The sequence below is a fragment of the Chelonia mydas genome, chromosome 6 (genome assembly GCF_015237465.2).
Source record: "Chelonia mydas isolate rCheMyd1 chromosome 6, rCheMyd1.pri.v2, whole genome shotgun sequence".
NCBI classification, from domain to species: Eukaryota; Metazoa; Chordata; order Testudines; family Cheloniidae; genus Chelonia; species Chelonia mydas.
The window spans coordinates 92,972,195-92,984,524 of NC_051246.2; the positions used below are offsets into that span (position 1 = coordinate 92,972,195).

The 12,330-nt window shown below is 45.1% G+C and overlaps 1 protein-coding gene across 3 annotated transcripts in view; it reads right to left on the reverse strand.

Annotated features, from left to right (window-relative positions):
* The window catches only part of ISM2 (isthmin 2), a 52,878-nt gene that overhangs the window by 14,921 nt on the left and 25,627 nt on the right, over positions 1-12,330 (reverse strand). The window lies entirely within an intron of this gene.

Here is a 12,330-nt window from a genome sequence, read left to right on the forward strand (position 1 = left end):
TTTGTCTCTAGGAACCTCTTGAACAAATCTTCTACTAAAGGTCAATCGGAAAAGAAACTGCTAAAGATGAATGGCTGCATTTTACATTGTAGGAAACAGATAATGGATGGTTAAAGCCCCCCCTGTATAGCAGACTATGAAGCAACATAACTTACTTGTAAATGGTACCCGTGACTCAAGCTGTGTGTTAACTGACCTGCTCTCACTCTGCAGACATTTGTATCTATTCTGAGGCACACTGTGTTCACCTCTTCATTCCCACTCTGGTCTGGGAGCTGCAGCAAGAAACAGCTTTGTGCCGATGCCATCTCCAAGGAAGCCTGATTCTCAAGAGGCTTCCAGATCAGGATGGGTTAAGGGTGGATTTGGAAAGAAGCAGGATTAACTCCTCCAAATTAAACCACTTGAACCAGGTTCCCCCGTCACTAACCTCTCTGATCGACACACACTGGGATTAAAGGGTGCAAGTCAAAGGGGCTGCAAGCTTCAGTGCATCAGAGAAATCGGAGATGGGAACAACCTGTCAAGCTCTCTGCACCCCAGTCCTCACTCAACCAATGCAGGCTTCCCTAAAGAAGGTTCTCCAGGGGTCTAGGATTTAACTTTCCAAACTATGTGCCTTCCACCCTGCCTGATTCCCCAGCTTAGTGCATCTCACAGGTAGCAAATATTTCCTGATGCCCAGCCTAAATTCCCCTTTGTTCCTAGCTCTCTTCCCTGGCACCACCAAACCCTCCTTCCCCTCCATGAGCCCAGACTGTAGCTGCAGGAAAACGAAGAGTGAGAAGCTCCCCTCCCCACCAGGGAGACAGAACGGCACTTTTACCTGCAATTAGGGCCAGATGGTTTGGGGAGGGACTCCCCTTCCTTTCATCCTGATCACTGGAGCACTTCAAAGAGAGCTGGAGCCAGGCCAGGTTCACATGAGCGCACATACAGCGTGTCAGCCAGGCCTGTTCCCGCACATCAAAGGCCTGCTGCCTGTCTCCCCCTCCCCCAGAGAAAGGAAGGGAGCAGCGGGGACACTGCGGGTCCCTTTGCTGTTTATCAGAGTGAAGCTGGCTGTGGCAAAGAGACTGCGACAGCTTTGTCCAGATGGGCCCCTGTGTACAGGTTTGAGGGAGGTTCTGGGTGAATATTCCACGTGTGGGGAGAGTCGCTGCTCTGTCCTGGAGGAATGATCAGGGAGGATGGATATTAGGCCCAGAACTTTGTTTGAATTGATCCAGCTCTGATCCCACTGCCCTAGACAAGCAATGGCTCCAATTTAAGACATCCATGGCCCCAGGGTTTTGTTTGGGGTCTGTCCGTCCCTCTGATTTGATATCCCATTGTGGGAAAGGCAGGACAGGGGTTTTCTATATTCGCCAGGCAGATGTGGCAACTCAGTTAACTCTCCCACAACGTCAGCTAGGGCTGTGCAGCAGCAGGGCATGGTGGGTCCTACTGCCAAGGTGGGGTTAACACTCTGAGGTTTGGGTTCAAAACATAAAGAACAATCAGTTCCAACCACTTTGGAGAACCTCAAAGCCCAGCCCATGGATTGCCTCTCTTCTCCAGCCCCCAGCCCCAGACAGCTTTCACCCGCAAAACTGTGGCCCCTGCAATGCTGCTACCCCCAGCCCCTACCAAATGCAACAAGCCAGCCCCTGGATCACCACCACCACCACCCACTCCAGGAGTTAGTTGAGAGCAGGCACCACAAGGAGATGCTGTATAGATTTCACAAGATTCACCACACACCCTTGAGCTGAAACAGCTCAGAGGAAAGGCCAAGTCCAACCAGACACAAAGTGCCATTGGTATTTCCAAGGTTCCTCCACAATGCGGCTCACTGTGGAATTCAAGCCCTTCTGTTTCTGGATCGTGACTTGCATCATGCTAAGCCATTTCGACCCTAGGCTTCCCTACTAGGTGGCTCAAGACACTGGGAATAAGTCATTACTAATCCACCACAGCGTCTGAGTGCATTTCACTCCTAGGCTGCTGACTGGTCAGTGAATGTCTTCACCCTTTGAGGGCTATTTGCTACCTGCAATATCCTAGTCCAGCTCTTAGTGAGAAAAGCATCCACATCATAAAGGTCAGCATCACAGTTAGCCCTTCTCAGCAGAGAGGCTGAGGATGAATAGGCCACAGGCCATGAACTCTTATCCTACGAGGATTCCTCCGGGGCAGGTTGAGGCACCAACAGAGGGTAATGTGACGGAAAATGAACCTGTTTCATGGATAAAGAGACCCTTGGCACTAGGTCTGTCAATAGGACATCTTTCACTAGCACTACATTTTCACCAAACTGTACATTAAACCTTGTATTACAGTAACACACAGCACCGCAAGAAAGTCACGTCAATAAAATACTGGTGATACACAGCCCTTTTATAGGGCTTTTCAACTGTAGGCCTCAAAGTGCTTAACAAAGGCACGTAGGCATCATCATCCCCACTTTACACATGTGGAAACTGAGGCACAATGCAGGGAAGTGTCCGTCACACAAGAAGTCACAGTGACAGAGCCTGGAGAAACCCAGCTCTCCTGACTCCCACTCTTCTGCCCTATCACTGGCCAACACTGCCTGGTTCAGATTTTACACCCTTACCAGCTCAGGAAATTCAGATTCTGGTTCCCACAGGGGTAACATAATTCTGCTGAAGGAGACCTGGAAAGAGCTGATGGGCTGAGAGATTGCCAGATTTAAGAAACCCCTCACCCATTTACCAAGCATAAAGTCCTCTGGAATCACTAGGGTCTAGTGGGATGGTCTATCAGATGGCCCAAATCCTACACTCCTGGGTGCACTTCAATCAGAAGCTGATGCACTGAACATGCTCACTGTTTGATTTCAAACATTCAGTAACTCTAGTTCAAAACCAGTTCCCTTTGCTATTCTACCAGCATCCCATGCCTCAATGCCAAACCACAACACACTCCTAGCATCCTTAATCTCAAATGAGGAACTAGACAGGGGCACCCCCTACTCCGTCCCTATCTTGCACACAGTGGCCATTGAGCTCCTGGCAATACCAACATGCCCAGACCCTAGTAGTTTAAGGACTGAAGTAGGCCCTCAGACATAATTTTTGAATTTGCCAGTCACTTATTAATATTCACCAAATTGCCCAGCACATCTCCCCAACAATTCAGTGATCTTCTCAAACAGTTGTGGGGGTGAGTGGGTGTCTCTTTGAAATCAAAAAAGGTTTGTATATATCAGAAGCAATCCCTACTGGCCAAGTTTCAGCACAGTATCCCATGCAAAGGCAGAGGTGACAAATAACGGTTGATAGTGTGCGGGGAGGGTGGGGGGGGGGAAGGGGGGCGGCTGATTTTGAACACTGTGAGCTGGGTAGATGACATGTCAAAAGACGAGTCCTCTAATGAAGGATTTATTGATGCCAAGGATATCATGTGAAATTTTAGCTTTCAAATGAACTAGTTGAACTGTCGTAGATCAAGAATTGGTCTCCATCCCCCATTCTTCCTGGGGATCAGGAAGAGGAATCCCTTCCCTTGAGGTTGAGATGGAACCCTTTCTATTGCTCCCCTGAGGAGAAGGGAGTTCACCTCTTGTTGTAGAATCTCCTCGTGAGAGTGGTCCCTTAAAAGGAACTGAGAAGGGTGTTTGTGAATAGGAGATACCAGAAACTCGATCAGATAACCATCATGAATAATCTCTAATACCCATTTATCTGTAGGTAAGGCCCTCCAGTGTGTCTGCAAATTTAATAAGGTGGCCTCCAAATATTAGGAGAGGGGAATGAAATGGCATCAGTAAGGGGATGTGGGTCTCAGCAGTCCCATCAAAAGAAACTCTTCGCTTGGGGGGTTAGAGTATGATGTGGTGGTGGATGTTGCAGAGGCTGGGTTCCTGGGTCTATAAAACGCTGTCTCATGCATGGTGGCTCCTGAGGACAGTGGTGGTAAAATGGCTGAAAAGGCGATCTTGCCCTATACCCCTTTGTCTCATGTTTTCTCTTAGGGGCAGGGCTGTAAAAGCCCAGAGAGCAAAGCATTGACCTTTAGTCTTTAAGGGAGCGGAGAGACTCCACTATCTTCTCATAAAAGAGGTTGATAGTATCAAAGGGCAGATTTAGGATGGTACTCCACAACTGTCTAGGGAAACCTGAGAATTGCAACCATGAGTTCTTCCTCATAACTATGGCTGTAGCCATCCCCCTAGAAACAGAATCTGCTGCTTCCAGTGTGGTTTGGGGGGGAATTTTGGCCACCAGCCTGCTTTCATCCACTAAGCCCTGGAAGCAGGCCCTATCATCCTCAGGGAGCTTGTCCTTGAATTCCAAAAAAATATTATAGTTGGTAAAATCATATTTGGCCCAAAGGACCTGGAAATTTGAGATCCTGAACAGGAGGGAGGTGGAAGAGAAGACTTTTCTTCCTAGTAGGTTGAGTCACTTATGTCCCTTATTAGAGGGAGTAGACTTTGGATGCTGTTGCTTGGACTGATCCGTAGCCACCTGCATCACCAAAGAGTTAGGCACTGGGTGAGACAAATCTCCCCCCCCCCCCCCCCCCAAGACGGAACAAAGTAGCATTTCTCAGGCCTCATTGGGGTGGGTGGACAAGAAGCAGGGATGTGCCAAACCACCTTTGCTGCGTGCACAATGGCCTCATTGATGTGGAGGGCCAGTTGGCTGGGACTGGAAGGCTGCAGAATGTCCAGTAAACTATGCTGAGGCTCCTAGACATCCTCCAGCGGAAACCGTAGGTCCACTGCCACACTGTGCATGAACCTCTGGTATTGTTTAAACTCGTCTGGTGGAGACAAAGAAGATGGAGTACCCGCCTCATCTGGTGAAAGAAAACAAGATCGCTCCCGGAACCGTTGGAACAGTCGGATCTGGCTCACCTTCCCCTTCTGAATATTCTGACAGTGCCGGTTTTGTGTAATGGGCAATGGCAAAAAGGCCTCCTGCATTGATCCCAGATGTCTCTGATAGAGCTCACAGGGTTCCCAAGATTGCCAGTAGGATGGATCAAATGACGGAGAAGAACCCCATGCCATCGGCTACCGCCTGTCCCTTGGCCAATCATCTCTGGTCAGGGGACAGAACCCTGATCACTTGGGGCTCATGCTCCCTCTGTCTGACACCACAGAGGCTCTGACTCCTCCAACAAGAAAGCCAGAAGCCTGATCTCCGGAAGAACCAATGGTACCTATGGTTGCACTTCCAGTCTGGCAGAGAGGATGGGGACTCTGCCTCGCAAGAACAGTCTCTTCCTCTGATATATCCACATCCCAGAATAGAGACAGTTGAGGTAGGAGGGGTGAATGTGGGCAGGGAAGATGTCCTCTGGGGAGCCATAGGTTTTCAGAATGCCCTGGGTTACCGGAAGAGTCCATTGGCAGAGCCATTGGAAACAGAGTTTCTCTGGTCACTGTGGCAGTCAGCTTCCTCTGGGGCCGTGTTACTTCCGGGTACCACATCGGCTCTAAAAGTAGATGGGAGTGCCAGGAGCCATTTATCCCAGGTCTTTACCATAGTCACTGATGTCCATACCCTTGCACGCCTTCTTCTCCTGTTGAAAAGATTTACTCAGACCTAAATCCTTTGTGCCCATGCATGCCAGCTCCCTCACTTTGATGGGGTCAGGAAGTGATCCTTTCTCTTCAGGAACTTGTCCTTATGTCTAGGAAAATGCCCCTTATTCTCATGTGAAGCCTTCTCTTTAGGCTTAACAGTCTTAGCCTCCATTCCCAAGCTAATGCCTGCTTGTTGAGACTGATGTACGAGGGGTTCCCCTGCCTGGATTTGAGTAGGGTTTCATTGCCTTCTCCACAAGATGTTTTCTGAGACTCATGAGCCTGGGGAGGAAAAGGGCAGCAGATACTGCACTTGCCAGAATTATGAACCTCATCCAGGCAGTAGGCAGAGTTGATATTTGTCGCTCACTGAAAAGGAGTGAGGGCAGAAAATACAGTTCTTGAATCCTGGGATTCTGGGCATAATCCCAGGGGGAAAAGGTCCCTGGGTGGATGTAACAGGGTGCAACTCAACATTGTGGCGCCTCCTGCTGGCCGCCTTGGGAATTAGCTCTATGACCTCTTCTGGTGGTGTTTCACCTGCCAACACCTCTGGTCCTGGACCCATGTCGCACCAAGGATCATGGGGTCCTCTTCAGGACACATCCCTCTGGCTGTGCCACACTCTATGTTCCCCCATTCTGGAGGAATGTACCACAGTCCGACAGCCCAGTCACTTACTCAGTGGCGAGTATGGGGGGAATTGGGGCCCACTCACTTCTCTGGGTCCTGGCCCAGGGACCCTGCAGATGGCAGCCATGTGCTGCATCCCCTCAAACCTCTCAGTCTACTTTCCTGGGCCACTTCCCTGCAGCCCCAGCACCACCTCCTCCCTTATCTCAGGGCCTCAGCATGCCAGCAGTCAGCTGGGACCTCGCTCTCACTCCCCTGATCCTGCCCTGCACTGCTCTGTCCAAATTGCTAGTGGTGTTCTTCCTGCAAGGCAGGCAGTCCTCCCTTCTCCAGCTCCAGGGAGCAACTGAACCTGCTCTGCCCTGCAGCTCTTCTTATGTGGGCCAGCCCAGCTCTGACTGGCTGCTCCTCACAGTTCCTCTCTAATTGGATGCCTCCTGAGCAGCCTCCCTAGGACTCTATTAACCCTTTTATAGGCCAGGATAGGATGGGGAAGAAAAAGGGAAAACCACTATCCAACTATGCTGTGTAGAATAGACTATGCTATAAAAATACTAAAAACTACTAAAGCTGCTCAGAACTAACTATATACAATGTCTTACAGCAATGATGCCGTAATAGCTGAGCAGAGGACACTGAAGATTCCAACTCAGATCATGTGGTGCTAAGAAGGAATTGGTCAGGCGTTGGCCTGCACCACCTTTTATGCCCTTGGTGTGGTGCACGAGGCGAGCATTTGTGGGCCAGTGGACACTGCTTACAAAAAATTCCCAGACTCAGGAACACAGTGTGCATGTGTACCCCATGTGTGGAACACCTACAGGGACCATCACTTGAAGAAGAACCTGAAGACATCAGTAAGTCAGTCCTTCCCACTGTGCCCCAGCACAAGAGACAGCAACACAAGGTGCCTCACTACCACCCAAAATAAAGTGACTTTCCACTTCAATTTATAAGTAGTTATTGGAGAGAGTTTTGAATATTGTCAATGTCTTGCGGTTTTATAAATCTGAACTAAAAAAAGTGATGACCGCAATTCTCTTTGGTGACTCTCACGCTAACTATACATGTTAAGTTGCATTCCACATAATCATTAGCAGTATATTTCCTACAGACCTGCATAGGCCTGTCTGGTATATATCAGTTACTAGTATTGTTTTTAAAAAGTTTTGGTTGTTTAATTACTTCTGATAAAGTTATTTTTGTTTGTTTAAAAAAGGTTTTGAAATTTTAAATAAAAAAAAAAAAGAAAAAACCCAAGAAGGAAACAAAAAAAACTTTATTCCTTCAGCCTACTCACTGAAGATTCTATAAACGCTTCTTTCTAGTCATTTTTCTCAAGCTCTCTCTACTGTTCTCAAGTATGTATTGCATCTAACTCACCTCTGCTGTGAACAATTAACATTTCATACAACACATGTCAAGCAACTGCAAACAAACCCATGCATGAATTATTGAAGGGGAAAAAAGAGGGGTCTTTGCTATTTTTTTAAGCAGAATACTTTTTTTTTCACCTACATGCACCTCATTAAAAAACAACTGTATGGATTTTGATCAATGTTCCAAATACGTTTCCCTTTGAACTGAAACCAAGCACGAGAAATTTTCAGCCCAAGAGGAACATTTTTTGAGAAAGTTATAAAACTGCTGAACACAGAGGTTTTAGAACCAGACTCGGTGTGATTCCTTTACAGAACAGATCCTGAACAATTCCCACTGCCCGTGAGTGGCGGAAAAGGGTGGGGTGCAATCTGTTTCACAACATTCTTAAGATTCTTAAAATACAAGAAAACCCCCAAATAACTTTAACAGCATTTTAGCCAACAAGAATAACATTTTATTCATAGATTCCAAGGCCAGAAGGGACCATTGTGGTCATCTGGTCTGACCTCCTGTATAACACAGGCCAAAGAACTTCCCCAAAATAATTCCTAGAGCATCTTTCAGAAAAACATCCAATCTTGATTGTTTTCAGAGTAACAGCCGTGTTAGTCTGTGTTCGCAAAAAGAAAAGGAGTACTTGTGGCACCTTAGAGACTAACAAATAGACAAATAAATTGGTTAGTCTCTAAGGTGCCACAAGTACTCCTAATCTTGATTGTAAAATTCCCAGCGATGGAGAATCCACCATGACCCTTGGTAAATTGTTCCAATGATTAATTAGCCTCACTGTTTAAAAAGGACGTCTTATTTCCAATCTGAATTTGTTTAGTTTCAACTTCCAGCCACCGGATCACGTTATACCTTTCTCTGTTAGACTGAAGAGCCCATTATCAAATATTTGTTCCTCATGTAGATACTTAGACTGTATTCAAGTCACCCCTTAACTTTCTCTTTGTTTAGCTAAATACAGTTATAGACTCAAGGAGCTCAAGCTATGGCATGTTTTTCTAGTCCTTTAATCATTATAAGGGCTCTTCTCTAAACCCTCTCACATTTATTAATATCCTTCTTGAATTGTGGACACCTAAACTGGACACAGCATCCCAGCAGCAGTCATACCAGTGCCAAGTACAGAAGTAAAATAACTTCTCCACTTGTTTATATTGGTCTAGTTCTTCCATCAAAAGATGTAGTGTGGTTGTGACCATTGAATTTCTCAGCAAAATACTGTCTCCCACTGAACAGAATTATTCTGTAATAGAAAAGGAATGTTTGGACTGTACAACAACTCAGATCCTACCTGTTTAATTGAGGCATTCAGGGTGTTAACAGACTATTCATTTCACCATTAGTATGGCTCCATAGAACAAAAGGAACCTGCTTCATGTTGCTATGCTGGAGCATAGCTTTGCAGGAATTTACAAAAATTAAACATATTGAGGGGCTGGAGAACAAAATAGCTGATGTCCTATCCACAAAATAGGGAGCAAAGTTGAAGCTTATGTCATGTCCAATTGCCAAAAGTCCAGCATCGGACCCACAACAGAGGTGTGACAATCAGGGTATGGCACCCTAAGGGGAGAACAGAAGGTTTAAACCCCCAAAATGAGCAGTTAAACCAAATGATTGCATATGGTATTATTGTACTATAAAAGTATATTGAGTAAGGTCTTTTATGAAAGCTTGTAATGTTCTGAACTTGATGGTCATTATGAAATATATACAGACAGTGTTTATGAATCTATGTGTTTATAGATAGAGAAACCTATGCTCATATTCTGTGGTGAAATTTTAGCTACACCTCACATCAGGGAGGTGAGCAGTCAAGTGGGAGAGGTACCTCCCAAGCTAGGTGTTTACAGGAAACCAGCTTCAGGCAACCATCTATTGTCCAGCTCAAGAAAGGTTAATGGTGGACCATTAAAGTTAATGGAAAAACATTGAGACAACTGGGCATTTCCCCACTTTGAATATCTATATTGACTGAAGAAAAAAACTGCAAAATGGAAGGGGTTTGAAGTGAAATCCATCCAGAAACTGAGGGATAGCCTCCAAGTGGAAAGCTGTCTGTGAACGCAAAATCCCCCCTCTAGCTAAGGGTGCAATGGGAAACTGTTCAAAGGCAATAGGTAATTTGTATTAGAAAAGGGATTTTGTTTAATATGGAAATGGAAAGCCTGTGGGTGCATTTTATGTTTATGATTATCTGTGCAACTTGTATGTGTTTGCTTTCCCTTACTATTTCATCTTCGACTCCAGGATTTTTCTATTAAATAAATTGTATGTTTATTTTTAGCCCAAGCAGGTCTCTGGAGTGAAAACTGTGTGGAGTGGGGCACCACAGTGGACTGATAACTGGGAACTGGTTTCACGCTCTCGGCAGTGACAAACCGGAAGGGAACAGTCCAAATGTCTGGTAATTAAGAACTCGGGGAAGATGGATTTGGGGAGACTCAGGACTGGAAGTGCTGTTGGGGTCACCCAGCAAGGAGAAAGTAGGCTGGTGAGAGCCAGGGTGAGACCTTGTGCTTGCAAGCAAGATACTGGTGTCAGGGATCTGAACTGTAGCCACTTAGCACCAATGCACCCTGAAGTTACAGGGCAGACCCCATTGACCCTCTGGGTGATCCCCAAGAGGTCACAGTGGTACCAAGTCAAATGCCTTACAAAAATCTAAGTATATTACATCAACACTATTGCCATTATCAAACTTGTGATCTCATTCAAAAAAGATATCAAGTTAGTTTGACAGGATCTACTTTCCACAAACGCATATTGATTGGCATTAATTATATTATCCTCCTTTAATTCTTTATTAACTGAGTCCCGTATCAACCACTCTATTATTTTGCCTGGGATTGATGCCACACTGACAGGACTAGAATTACCAAAATTATCCCATTTATTGGAACAACATTAGTTTTCCTCTAGTCTTCTGGACCTTCCCGAGTCCCCCATGAGTTATTGAAAATTAACTTTAGTGGTCCAGTTAGCTCATCAGCCAGTTCTTTTAAAACTCTTGGATGTATGTTATCTGGACCTGCTGATTTTAAAATGTCTAAATTCAGTAGCTGCAGTTCAAAATCCTTCTGAGATACTAATGGAATGGAAAGGGCGTTATCATCATATATTATGGCTACATCACCTGTTTTTTTCCCAAATACAGAACAGAAACATTTATTGAACACTTTTGCCTTTTCTGCATTATTATTGATAATTCTACCATTTCTATCTAATAATGGATCAATACCATTATTAGGATTCTTTTTGTTCCTATTATACTTAAAAAATCCTTCTTACTGTCTTTAATTCTACTGGCTATAGATTTCTCCTTGTGACCCTTTGCTTCCCTTGTCAATTTTCTACAATTCTTAGTTTCTGATTTACATTCATTACTATCAATATTTTATTCCTTCCTTCACTTTCCCTCTAAACTAGGTCAGTTTTTTAACCAGTACAGCCTTCTGCCTCAATTTTTGGGCATCTAGTAAATGTTCATGTAACTCACACCCACTCAGTGTAGCACTTTGTCCCCCTCTAGTGGTAGCTGGGCCACAAATAGAGGTTGATGGCCTTGCTACAGCTTTGGCTAACTGACCTGGGTCTTTAGACCAGGCTATAGACGATCATGCTTTAAGGTCCAGAGGCCCCAGGATCCATGCTGCTGCTGACCCTTTGAGGGATAAGGTGTTCCATTCATCGGAAAAGTCAGCTGTGTACCAATTTTACTTGTGACGGTCACCTGGCCATTCTCATCATCTACTTCGCAGATTGTTCAAATCTCCACTGAAATTATTATTTCTAGACACACAAAAGCATAGCAGGTATTGTGACATTTAACTCCGTATTCTTTATGAAAATATACTTATGATATGAATATGACATAACTGAGATGTACTTTATGCAAGATGGGTCTTGTAAGATATCATTGGAAAGGTTATAATTTACTGAATGTGATTATCCAATTTGTATGCCCATACCATTTCTGTATCTCAAGTTAGGAATATTGACTATGTGTCTGTATTTCAACTATGCTACTTTGGGTGACGCCCACTGCAAAACAACTTCAGGTACAACAATGGAAAAGCCAGACAGGGTTGATGACCCATCAGCGAGGACAATGGACTGTGAAAAGGCTTGACCTTCCTGCAGATGCTCCATGCTGCCACTGACTCATGGACGCTATGATAGTACAGAGTCAGGTGGTCTTGTCACCTGATACTAAACATTACCTGGGACTCCTTGTAACCGTCCACTGGAAGGGAAGGGGGGTGTCAAGTCTGGGAAACAAAGGATTCCCGCCTTATGTAAAGCCTATTTAAGGGTGGGGAGGAAGGCAAATGGGGCTCCTTCTCTCCCTGGCCTGTCTGCCCAAGAAGAAAGACTGCTAAAGCCACCTGAAGGGAAGGCGGGCAGGAGTCCAGTCTGAAAAGAAATATAACTGGAACTCTGAACCACAGAAACTTTGCAACCTGCCTAAAATAACATTTAGGGTGAGAATTTACATTTTGTAACCTGTTTCTTAAGTATATTAAGCTTAGGTGCATACTTTGTTTTATTTGCTCAGTAATCTGCTTTGTTCTGTCAGTTATCTCTTATATTCACTTAAAAAAACATATTTCTTGTTTATAATATAACTCAGTTTATGTAATTTCTAACTGGGGATGGGGACAAGAAGTTATGCATATTTCCATCTCCATTGAGGGAGGTGGCGAATTTAATAAAAGGTCTGGGTTTGTACCCCTTAAAGGGAGTGGACACCAGAGTGTTGG